This window comes from Lolium perenne, chromosome 1 (assembly GCF_019359855.2).
Source record: "Lolium perenne isolate Kyuss_39 chromosome 1, Kyuss_2.0, whole genome shotgun sequence".
Taxonomy (NCBI): domain Eukaryota; kingdom Viridiplantae; phylum Streptophyta; class Magnoliopsida; order Poales; family Poaceae; genus Lolium; species Lolium perenne.
Window position 1 is genome coordinate 72,095,183 of NC_067244.2, and position 12,707 is coordinate 72,107,889.

The window sequence follows — 12,707 nt, forward strand, 5'->3', positions numbered from 1 at the left end:
TAGATTAGCAACCCAGATGTTTCTCTAACACATATACAAACTCCATGGACTTACAAGTTTCCATTTTATTTCACACCGCTACGCATCCATAAACAAAAAAACATAACATCAACTAAATATAAATAAGTGCAATGTTGAAAGCGTTCCCCATGAAAGCGCGGGTCTGCTAACTCCCAACTTGCAATTTGCAAACATATAAACTTCATAAGATAGTCACAATGATTAACCCTATTAAGTGGAAGAAAGTAAATGTGCCATCAAGTTCGTGAGAGCTTTAATGACTAATTTTCTCATGCCAAAATTTAATTTGGAAGATAAATAAAAACATGATGAATATACTTGGAATAGCAATAATGCTAGTAGGTAGATATGATGGACACAATTGTAAAACTTTTGTTATTGATGGTTGGATGCATGAGTTGAGTTCATACTCAGTACAGACAAAGGCTAGCAAAAGACTGGGAGCGACCAACTAAGAGAGCAATAATGGCCATAATCATGCATATCGGCAAAACATTATCAATCAAAGCATAAAGTGATATTACAAGTCAAAAACTAAATGATCATAGAGGCTTTAGTTGACTGGTTATAGTCATAATATGCTATAAGCATGTGCCAAGTCAACCCAATAAAGCATCAAAGGAGAATACCACAATATTATGCTTTTATGATGGAAACGACACATGATTCTTTCAATGACACATTATGTACTCTCAGATATTTGAGACAAGTAATTCTACAACAATAAATACTAATCATATGACAAGAATAACATCCAACATTACATGCCAAAGTCTATGCCACAGTCTAGACAAGCTTCCTTTTGTATCACTATAGTCATGAAACATTTTACTCGTCTCCAACACCAATAAACTTATTTAAAATAAATCTCAGAGATGAAAAACAATATGGACCAGAGATCTAATCATACACAAATAAATAATACTAACGATCTCTGAACAAAATTAGAATTGAAAACTGATACGTCTCCGACGTATCGATAATTTCTTATGTTCTATGCCACATTATTGATGTTATCTACATGTTTTATGCACACTTTATGTCATATTCGTGCATTTTCTGGAACTAACCTATTAACAAGATGCCGAAGTGCCGATTCTTTGTTTTCTGCTTTTTTTTGATTCAGAAATCCTAGTAAGGATATATTATCGTAATTGTACGAAATAAAATCCCATTGGCCTATTTTTCCTAGAAGCTTCCAGAAGTACGAAGGAGAGACTAAGAGGGTCCACGAGGGGCCACACCCTCGGGCGGCGCGGCCCCCCCCGTGGCCGCGCGGCCCGGGGGTGTGGGGCCCCCATGCCGCCTCCGGACCTGACCTTCCGACTACAAATCGCCTCCGTGACGAACCCCCCAGTCCCGAGAACCACGATACGGAAAACCTTCCAGAGACGCCGCCAACGCCGATCCCATCTCGGGGGATCCAGGAGATCGCCTCCGGCACCCTGCCGGAGAGGGGAATCATCTCTCGGAGGACTCTACGCCGCCATGGTCGCCTCCGGTGTGATGTGTGAGTAGTCTACCCCTGGACTATGGGTCCATAGCAGTAGCTAGATGGTTGTCTTCTCCCCATTGTGCTATCATTGTCGGATCTTGTGAGCTGCCTAACATGATCAAGATCATCTATCTGTAATTCTATATGTTGCGTTTGTTGGGATCCGATGAATAGAGAATACTTGTTATGTTGATTATCAAAGTTATACTTATGTGTTGTTTATGATCTTGCATGCTTTCCGTTACTAGTAGATGCTCTGGCCAAGTAGATGCTTGTAACTCCAAGAGGGAGTATTTATGCTCGATAGTGGGTTCATGCCTGCATTGACACCGGGACGATGTGACAGAAAGTTCTAAGGTTGTGTTGTGCTGTTGCCACTAGGGATAAAACATTGATGCTATGTCTAAGGATGTAGTTGTTGATTACATTACGCACCATACTTAATGCAATTGTCTGTTGCTTTGCAACTTAATACTGGAGGGGGTTCGGATGATAACCTGAAGGTGGACTTTTTAGGCATAGATGCAGTTGGATGGCGGTCTATGTACTTTGTCGTAATGCCCAATTAAATCTCACTATACTCATCATGATATGTATGTGCATTGTCATGCTCTCTTTATTTGTCAATTGCCCAACTGTAATTTGTTCACCCAACATGCTGTTTGTCTTATGGGAGAGACACCTCTAGTGAACTGTGGACCCCGGTCCAATTCTCTTTACTGAAATACAATCTACTGCAATACTTGTTCTACTGTTTTCTGCAAACAATCATCTTCCACACAATACGGTTAATCCTTTGTTACAGCAAGCCGGTGAGATTGACAACCTCACTGTTTCGTTGGGGCAAAGTACTTTGGTTGTGTTGTGCAGGTTCCACGTTGGCGCCGGAATCCCTGGTGTTGCGCCGCACTACATCCCGCCGCCATCAACCTTCAACGTGCTTCTTGGCTCCTCCTGGTTTGATAAACCTTGGTTTCTTTCTGAGGGAAAACTTGCTGCTGTGCGCATCATACCTTCCTCTTGGGGTTGCCCAACGAACGTGTGAAATACACGCCATCAAGCATATTTTCTGGCGCCGTTGCCGGGGAGATCAAGACACGCTGCAAGGGGAGTCTCCACTTCTCAATCTCTTTACTTTGTTTTAGTCTTGCTTAGTTTTAGTTACTACTTTGTTTGCTGCACTATATCAAAATACAAAAAAAAATTAGTTGCTAGTTTTACTTTATTTACTGTCTTGCACTCTATATCAAAAACACACAAAAATTAGTTACTTGTTTTACTTTATAATATCATGCATGTTTTTATTTCACTAGTTAAGCATAATGGAAAACAACAAAAATATGAGAGATCTTTATGAACTTTATCTTGAATTAGGACATGATGTGTTTGAAGAGAGAATTAAAAAACCCATGGAACTTTATATGCATGCTAATGGGAATGTTATTACTATGGATGCTTTGAACACCATTGTTGCTAATGCTATGGAAAATTCTAAGCTTGGGGAAGCTGGCTCTGATGAGCATGATATTTTTAGTCCCCCAAGCATTGAGGAGAAAATTTTCTTTCATGATTACAATATACCTCCTATATATGATGATAGCCACTTTGTTGAATTTGCTCCCACTACAACTAATAAAATTGATTATGCTTACGTGGAGAGTAATAATTTTATGCATGAGACTCATGATAAGAATGCTTTATGTGATAGTTACATTGTTGAGTTTGCTCATGATGCTACTGAAAATTATTATGAGAGAGGAAAATATGGTTGTAGAAATTTTCATGTTACTAAAACACCTCTCTATGTGCTGAAATTTTTGAAGCTACACTTGTTTTATCTTCCTATGCTTGTTACTTTGCTCTTCATGAACTTGTTTATTTACAAGATTCCTATGCATAGGAAGCATTTTAGACTTAAATGTGTTTTGAATTGCCTCTTGATGCTCTCTTTTGCTTCAAATACTATTTCTTGCGAGTGCATCATTAAAACTGCTGAGCCCATCTTAATGGCTATAAAGAAAGAACTTCTTGGGAGACAACCCATGTTTTTACCTACAGTACTTTGTTTTTATTTTGTGTCTTGGAAGTTGTTTACTACTGTAGCAACCTCTCCTTATCTTAGTTTTGTGTTTTGTTGTGCCAAGTTAAGCCGTTGATAGAAAAGTAAGTACTAGATTTGGATTACTGCACAGTTCCAGATTTCTTTGCTGTCACGAATCTGGGTCTACCTCCCTGTAGGTAACTCAGAAAATTAAGCCAATTTACGTGCATGATCCTCAGATATGTATGCAACTTTCATTCAATTTGGGCATTTTCATTTGAGCAAGTCTGGTGCCATTTTAAAATTCGTCAATACGAACTGTTCTGTTTTGACAGATTCTGCCTTTTATTTCGCATTGCCTCTTTTGCTATGTTGGATGAATTTCTTTGATCCACTAATGTCCAGTAGCATTATGCAATGTCCAGAAGTGTTAAGAATGATTGTGTCACCTCTGAATATGTCAATTTATATTGTGCACTAACCCTCTAATGAGTTGTTTCGAGTTTGGTGTGGAGGAAGTTTTCAAGGATCAAGAGAGGAGTATGATGCAACATGATCAAGGAGAGTGAAAGCTCTAAGCTTGGGGATGCCCCGGTGGTTCACCCCTGCATATATCAAGAAGACTCAAGCGTCTAAGCTTGGGGATGCCCAAGGCATCCCCTTCTTCATCGACAACATTATCAGGTTCCTCCCCTGAAACTATATTTTTATTCCATCACATCTTATGTGCTTTTTCTTGGAGCGTCGTTTGTTTTTGTTTTTTTGTTTTGTTTGAATAAAATGGATCCTAGCATTCACTTTATGGGAGAGAGACACGCTCCGCTGTAGCATATGGACAAGTATGTCCTTGGTTTCTACTCATAGTATTCATGGCGAAGTTTCTCCTTCGTTAAATTGTTATATGGTTGGAATTGGAAAATGATACATGTAGTAATTGCTATAAATGTCTTGGGTAATGTGATACTTGGCAATTGTTGTGCTCATGATTAAGCTCTTGCATCATATGCTTTGCACCCATTAATGAAGAAATACATAGAGCATGCTAAAATTTGGTTTGCATATTTGGTTTCTCTAAGGTCTAGATAATTTCTAGTATCGAGTTTGAACAACAAGGAAGACGGTGTAGAGTCTTATAATGTTTTCAATATGTCTTTTATGTGAGTTTTGCTGCACCGGTTCATCCTTGTGTTTGTTTCAAATAAACCTTGCTAGCCTAAACCTTGTATCGCGAGGGAATACTTCTCATGCATCCAAAATACTTGAGCCAACCACTATGCCATTTGTGTCCACCATACCTACCTACTACATGGTATTTTCCGCCATTCCAAAGTAAATTGCTTGAGTGCTACCTTTAAAATTCCATCATCACCTTTGCAATATATAGCTCATGGGACAAATAGCTTAAAAACTATTGTGGTATTGAATATGTAATTATGCACTTTATCTCTTATTAAGTTGCTTGTTGTGCAATAACCATGTTTACTGGGGACGCCATCAACTTTTCGTTGTTGAATTTCATGTGAGTTGCTATGCATGTTCGTCTTGTCTGAAGTAAGGGCGATCTACACTGAGTTGAATGGTTTGAGCATGCATATTATGAGAGAAGAACATTGGGCCGCTAACTAAAGCCATGATCCATGGTGGAAGTTTCAGTTTTGGACAAACATCCTCAAATCTCTAATGAGAAAAGAATTAATTGTTGTTGAATGCTTAAAGCATTAAAAGAGGAGTCCATTATATGTTGTCTATGTTGTCCCGGTATGGATGTCTAAGTTGAGAATAATCAAAAGCGAGAAATCCAAATGCGAGCTTTCTCCTTAGACCTTTGTACAAAGGCATAGAGGTACCCCTTTGTGATACTTGGTGAAAGCATATGTATTGCGGTGATAATCCAGGTAGTCCAAGCTAATTAGGACAAGGTGCGGGCACTATTGGTACACTATGCATGAGGCTTGCAACTTATAAGATATAATTTACATGATGCATATGCTTTATTACTACCGTTGACAAAATTGTTTCATGTTTTCAAAATCAAAGCTCTAGCACAAATATAGCAATCGATGCTTTTCCTCTATGAGGACCTTTCTTTTACTTTCAATGTTGAGTCAGTTCACCTATTTCTCTCCATCTCAAGAAGCAAACACTTGTGTGAACTGTGCATTGATTCCTACATACTTGCTTATTGCACTTATTATATTACTCTATGTTGACAATATCCATGAGATATACATGTTACAAGTTGAAAGCAACCGCTGAAACTTAATCTTCTTTTGTGTTGCTTCAATGCCTTTACTTTGAATTATTGCTTTATGAGTTAACTCTTATGCAAGACTTATTGATGCTTGTCTTGAAGTGCTATTCATGAAAAGTCTTTGCTTTATGATTCACTTGTTTACTCATGTCATATACATTGTTTTGATCGCTGCATTCACTACATATGCTTTACAAATAGTATGATCAAGATTATGATGGCATGTCACTCCAGAAATTATCTGTGTTATCGTTTTACCTGCTCGGGACGAGCAGAACTAAGCTTGGGGATGCTGATACGTCTCCGACGTATTGATAATTTCTTATGTTCCATGCCACATTATTGATGTTATCTACATGTTTTATGCACACTTTATGTCATATTCGTGCATTTTCTGGAACTAACCTATTAACAAGATGCCGAAGTGCCAGTTGCTATTTTCTGCTGTTTTTGGTTTCTGAAATCCTAGTAAGGAAATATTCTCGGAATTGGACGAAATCAAAGCCCAGGGGCCTATTTTTCCACGAAGCTTCCAGAAGTCCGAAGGAGAGACGAAGAGGGGCCACGAGGGGGCCACACCCTAGGGCGGCGCGGCCCCCCTTGGCCGCGCGGCCCTGTGGTGTGGGGCCCCCGTGCCGCCTCTTGACCTGCCCTTCCGCCTACAAATAGCCTCCGTGACGAAACCCCCAGTACCGAGAACCACGATACGGAAAACCTTCCAGAGACGCCGCCAACGCCGATCCCATCTCGGGGGATCCAGGAGATCGCCTCCGGCACCCTGCCGAGAGGGGAATCATCTCCCCGGAGGACTCTACGCCGCCATGGTCGCCTCCGGTGTGATGTGTGAGTAGTCTACCCCTGGACTATGGGTCCATAGCAGTAGCTAGATGGTTGTCTTCTCCCCATTGTGCTATCATTGTCGGATCTTGTGAGCTGCCTAACATGATCAAGATCATCTATCTGTAATTCTATATGTTGCGTTTGTTGGGATCCGATGAATAGAGAATACTTGTTATGTTGATTATCAAAGTTATACTTATGTGTTGTTTATGATCTTGCATGCTTTCCGTTACTAGTAGATGCTCTGGCCAAGTAGATGCTTGTAACTCCAAGAGGGAGTATTTATGCTCGATAGTGGGTTCATGCCTGCATTGACACCTGGGACAGTGCAGAAAGTTCTAAGGTTGTGTTGTGCTGTTGCCACTAGGGATAAAACATTGATGCTATGTCTAAGGATGTAGTTGTTGATTACATTACGCACCATACTTAATGCAATTGTCTGTTGCTTTGCAACTTAATACTGGAGGGGGTTCGGATGATAACCTGAAGGTGGACTTTTTAGGCATAGATGCAGTTGGATGGCGGTCTATGTACTTTGTCGTAATGCCCAATTAAATCTCACTATACTCATCATGATATGTATGTGCATTGTCATGCTCTCTTTATTTGTCAATTGCCCAACTGTAATTTGTTCACCCAACACGCTGTTTGTCTTATGGGAGAGACACCTCTAGTGAACTGTGGACCCCGGTCCAATTCTCTTTACTGAAATACAATCTACTGCAATACTTGTTCTACTGTTTTCTGCAAACAATCATCTTCCACACAATACGGTTAATCCTTTGTTACAGCAAGCCGGTGAGATTGACAACCTCACTGTTTCGTTGGGGCAAAGTACTTTGGTTGTGTTGTGCAGGTTCCACGTTGGCGCCGGAATCCCTGGTGTTGCGCCGCACTACATCCCGCCGCCATCAACCTTCAACGTGCTTCTTGGCTCCTCCTGGTTCGATAAACCTTGGTTTCTTTCTGAGGGAAAACTTGCTGCTGTGCGCATCATACCTTCCTCTTGGGGTTGCCCAACGAACGTGTGAAATACACGCCATCAAAAACCAAGAGCTAAACGCAGTACTAGAAAACTAGAACACTCGCAGAACAATAACATCAAAAATTAGAGTGTTCTATGCAATTAAAACGGAGCGTGTCTCTCTCCCACACAAGAATGCTAGGATCCAACCATATGATACAGCAAACAAAACAAAATAAAACAAAAAAACAAAAATAAAGACGCTCCAAGAACAACACATAGCGTATGAAGCAATAAAAATATAGTGCATAGAAAGATGACATGTTGCTTTGTTGATGAAGAGGGGAATGCCCAATGCATCCCCAAGCTTTGACGCTTGTACCTCTTAAATATTTCTTGGGGTGCAGGGGCATCCCCAAGCTTGAGATTTTGTCCATACTTCATCTCATCACATAATTCTTCTCTCCCTACACTTGAAAACTTTCTTCATACAAAATTTCACACAATTCTTTATTAGCAACATTAGTTCAATAAAAATAAACAAATCCACTTGGGTTCAGTTATAAAATATATCAAATATCTATTAAAGAATTACATACTTTAGCAAATATTCAAAAAGCTCTTTGATCAAAAGAACTCAAAAGAAAGCGATTTAAGAGGCAAATGCAAATAGTGCAAAAATCTGTCAAAACAGAACAATGGGTAAAGATAGATTTTTTAGAAAATCTTCTGTTGTTCATATACAAAAGTGGTAAACTAAAGAAAGTTAGATAATAACCTGGGGCATAAAAAATGTCAGCATAAAATTCCGCTCTGGCTATTTATAAGAATATTTATGGTGACAACACAGAATCTGTTTTCAGGACAACAACTTCCCCAAATCTTACTTTCTCTTTATTAGAGGCTATTTTTGGCACAAAAATGAAATAAAAATGTTAAGGAGAAGTTATTACATAGGTAAAAACTTCCAAGTCTCAACATAAAAAAATACATAAATAAAACAATGGGTTGTCTCCCATAAGCATTTTTCTTTACCGCCTTTCAGCTAGGCGCAGTAATTTGAGAAGATGCTAACATAAGAGATATGAATTGAAGTAAAAGAGAGCATCGAGAAGCAAATATAAAAAAATTCTAACTCACTTCCTATGCATATGAATCTCATACACAAATAAATCCACAAAGAACAAAGTGACAAGCATAGGAAGATAAAACAAGAGTAACTTTAAAAAAATTCAGCATATAGAGAGGTGTTTTAGTACCATGAAAACTTCTACAACCATATTTTTCTATCTCATACTAACTTTCAGTAGCATCATGAATAAACTCAACAATATAACTATCACATAAAGCATTCTTATCATGAGCCACATGCATAAAATAATTATCACTACCCAGATAAGTATAGTCATTCTTATTAATTGTAGTGAGATCAAATTCAAAAAAATAGTTATCATTATTATTCTCATCACCATAATCATCGAATATAGGAGGCATGTTGTAATCATAATTAATTTTCTCCTCAATAGTAGGTGAACTGAAAATAAAATAATCATCATTGTAATCATCATATATTGGAGGCATAGTATCATCATACAAATTTCCTCCTCAAAAGCTGGGGAATTAATAGATCATTTCATAAAAACTAGGTTCCCCAAGCTTAGACATTTCCATAGCATTAGCAATAATGGTGTTCAAAGATTCATACTAATAACATTGCTACTAGCATATGCAAGTAAAGTTTCATAGGTTTTTAATTTTCTCTTCAAACACCTCATGTCCTAACTCAAGATAAATACTATAAATCTCTCTATTTTTTTTGTTTTTCATTAATTAAGCCTAACTAGTGAAAATAAAAACAAGAAACAAAAAAGATGTAATTGCAGAATCTAACGAAAATAACTTCGAGCACTCACCAGCAACTAAAAGACTTAGTAGCCAGAGGATGTGAGTACCTTTTACCTTACCTCCCCGGCAACGACGCTAGAAAAGAGCTTGATGTCTACGCACGCTTCTATTCTTCTAGATAGTGTTGGGCCTCCAAGTGCAGAGGTTTGTAGAACAACAAAGTGGATCACCCAAGGTTTATCAAACTCAGGAAGGTAGAAGATATCCCTCTCAAACAACCATGCAATTACGATACAAGAAGTCTCTTGTGTCCCCAACACACCCAATACACTTGTTAGGTGTATAGGTGTACTAGTTCGGCGAAAAGATAGTGAAATGCAAGTGATATGGATGAATATGAGTGGTAATAACAATCTTAAATAAATATGGCAGCAAGTAAACATGCAGTAAAACAGTAAATAAATGGTGATTCAATGATTGAAAACAAGGCGTAGGGATCATACTTTCAATAGTGGACACTCTCAAAGATGATATCATAAAGGAATATAAATATAAGCACCTCACTATGCTAATCTGAACTACTCTCCGGTTGGATAACGAACACTAATTCACCGCGTAAGGATGCAAAAGCAAACCTTAAAGATGTATTTCCAAGTACTAATAAACACCCCCACACAGTCACTTTGAGCATTCATAGGAGGTACTAACACACAAATATTTCATAGAGACATCCAACTTAAATCATAATTCAGTGAACAAGTATTCTGTGAAATATAGCCTAAGAGACTCACACGGTGCACACACTGTCACCTTTACACACGTGGGACAAGGAGTTTCCGAAGATCACATAAGTAAAATCCACTTGAATAGCATAACGATATCTAGATTACAAAGCTCATGATCACATAAAGATCACACCATGGGAGAGAGAGAGATAAACCACATAGCTACCGGTAGAGCCCTCAGCTCCGGGGGAGAACTACTCCCTCCTCATCATGGGAGTCAACAACGGTGATGAAGATGGCAGTGGAGTTCATGGAGATGGCTCCGGGGGCAATTCCCCGCCCCGACAGGGTGCCGAAATAGAGACTTCTGTCCCGCGGATCTTGTCTTCGGCGACGACGGATCTACAGAACTTTTCGTGGGCGGATGCTGATTTGATTTAGGGTTTTTGCGTCGAAGGGAATTTATAGGCGGAAGGGCGAGATCGATGGCCGCATGGGTGGCCCACACCATGCCTAGGCACGGGCCAAGGCTAGGCCACGCCTAGGGTAGGTGTGGCCGCCCTGCGCCTCATCTTCGTCTCCCCTCTTGATTGTGTCTTTGTTACGGTAAAATATTGACTTTGGTTTTTTGTTTCGCCCAATTCCGAGAATATTTCATGTACATCTTTTTAATAACACAAAACAAAAGAAAACAGAGAGCTGGCGCTGTGGCATCTTGTTAATAGGTTAGTGCCAGAAAATGTATAAACGTGCAATGAATTGTAAACAAAACATTTTGCAATTGGTGTAAAATAAGCATGGAGCATTAAAAAAATACGTTATCAACGTATCAATGAACACGGGATGATCTTGAACCCTACACGTGGTCGCGTGGTTAAAATATTTTATAATTTATTTTGGAATACATGAAGTTACTGCGAGCATGCCGGGAATGTCCGAGGACGTGCAAGCCCCACTTGCGTGATCTGGGGGAACCAATGTTCAAGAAATACTTAATTAACTTATGAGTCGGCCTTAAAATGAGGATTAATCGCTTATCAGTTGATTAATCGATTTTATCGGTCAACCATTTATCGGCTTATTTTTATAAATCCTAATTTTTGACACTAAATTTTCTATAATAAGTTATGCAAAAAATAATATTTGAGCATTGCACATAAGTATTACCTTGATTCCTTGCATTTGAATCAATAATAATGTAAATTTTGAGCTAATGCATAATTCTACACAACCATAGGACGAAAATATCGACTGCCATATCAAATTTCATTGAAATTTCACTAACAATCACACGTAATATCGGCCATGAGAGTGAAAATCGGACGAAATATCGGCCAAAATGCAGAAAATCGACTGAAATATCGGTGATGCGATAAATTGGCCGAGATGCTGAAATCTTATTGGCGACTACCCGATTCACGATAAATCGGTATCTCGGCCGATTTTTTGAACAGTGGGGGGAACAACAAAAATTTTGGACCCACAAAACAATGATCCGCCAGAAATCGTGTCTTCCCAAGGTGACCACACATGGTTTTCGTCAGCATCGATGTCATGGTGGTAGAAATCTTTGAGTTGTTAGAACAATATATAGTCAGAAATAAAGATCGGGAGCTTATGTCCGGCCGCAGGCACCTGTTCATATGCTCGGGGGCTACTCTTATCAGAAGTATTGAATATACTTTTGATAAGATGACGTGTTGATGATAAAAAATATAGAGTTGGTTAAATAGCAAAAATTGAGCCTACAACCAAGTGCAAACACTCGGCTGTAGTCTTGGGGGCTACTCCCCACGGGAGTGCTGGTCGCGCACCCGATGAAATAAAGAAGGGGGAAGAAAAATGAACTAAGACAATATAGAGTGAAGCCAAAGGATTTTCTACGTACATTTTCGAGTTATATATAACTTGTCACGTACTCCCATCGGGAGACCAAAATATTATTCAATATAATATATCAACCCGAAGAAATAAAGAATTCCATCAGTCATACAAAAGCACTCGACAATATATTCTCAATGCGCGTCCGCTGCGGTAAAAACTCTGAATGTCGTGACTCGAAAAAAGGATTCACGAAGTTAAGACCCCAGGATCCATCCTGTGTAGCGTGGTATCACACATGGATGTGCTCTCCCACTTTATCCACATCAATAGATGTGAAAAAAATCCCGACGGACGCGTTGGGTACTCTATAAGATAAGATGGAATTTGATTCACGGTAAGTCCTGAAGCGGCACATATCAAATTACGCCAGTATTCCAAGTTCAAGTCCAGGGTCTTGAGCTTGAAGTACGTTTATGCGGTTTGCTAGGATAGCAATTAACTGGTACCTAATCCGTCAGATGAACCAGCCACATTTACCATTATCCATGTGTTAAATAGACATTGAGTAAAATTTGAATGTAACTCGAAAGTTTTATTAAACAGATGCACGATAGAGATTTCACTCGACTCTGCGATTCAAGCAAAATCTCGGAGGCTACTGACATAGGTATGCCTATCATGCATGTCGAATAAGTACCCTA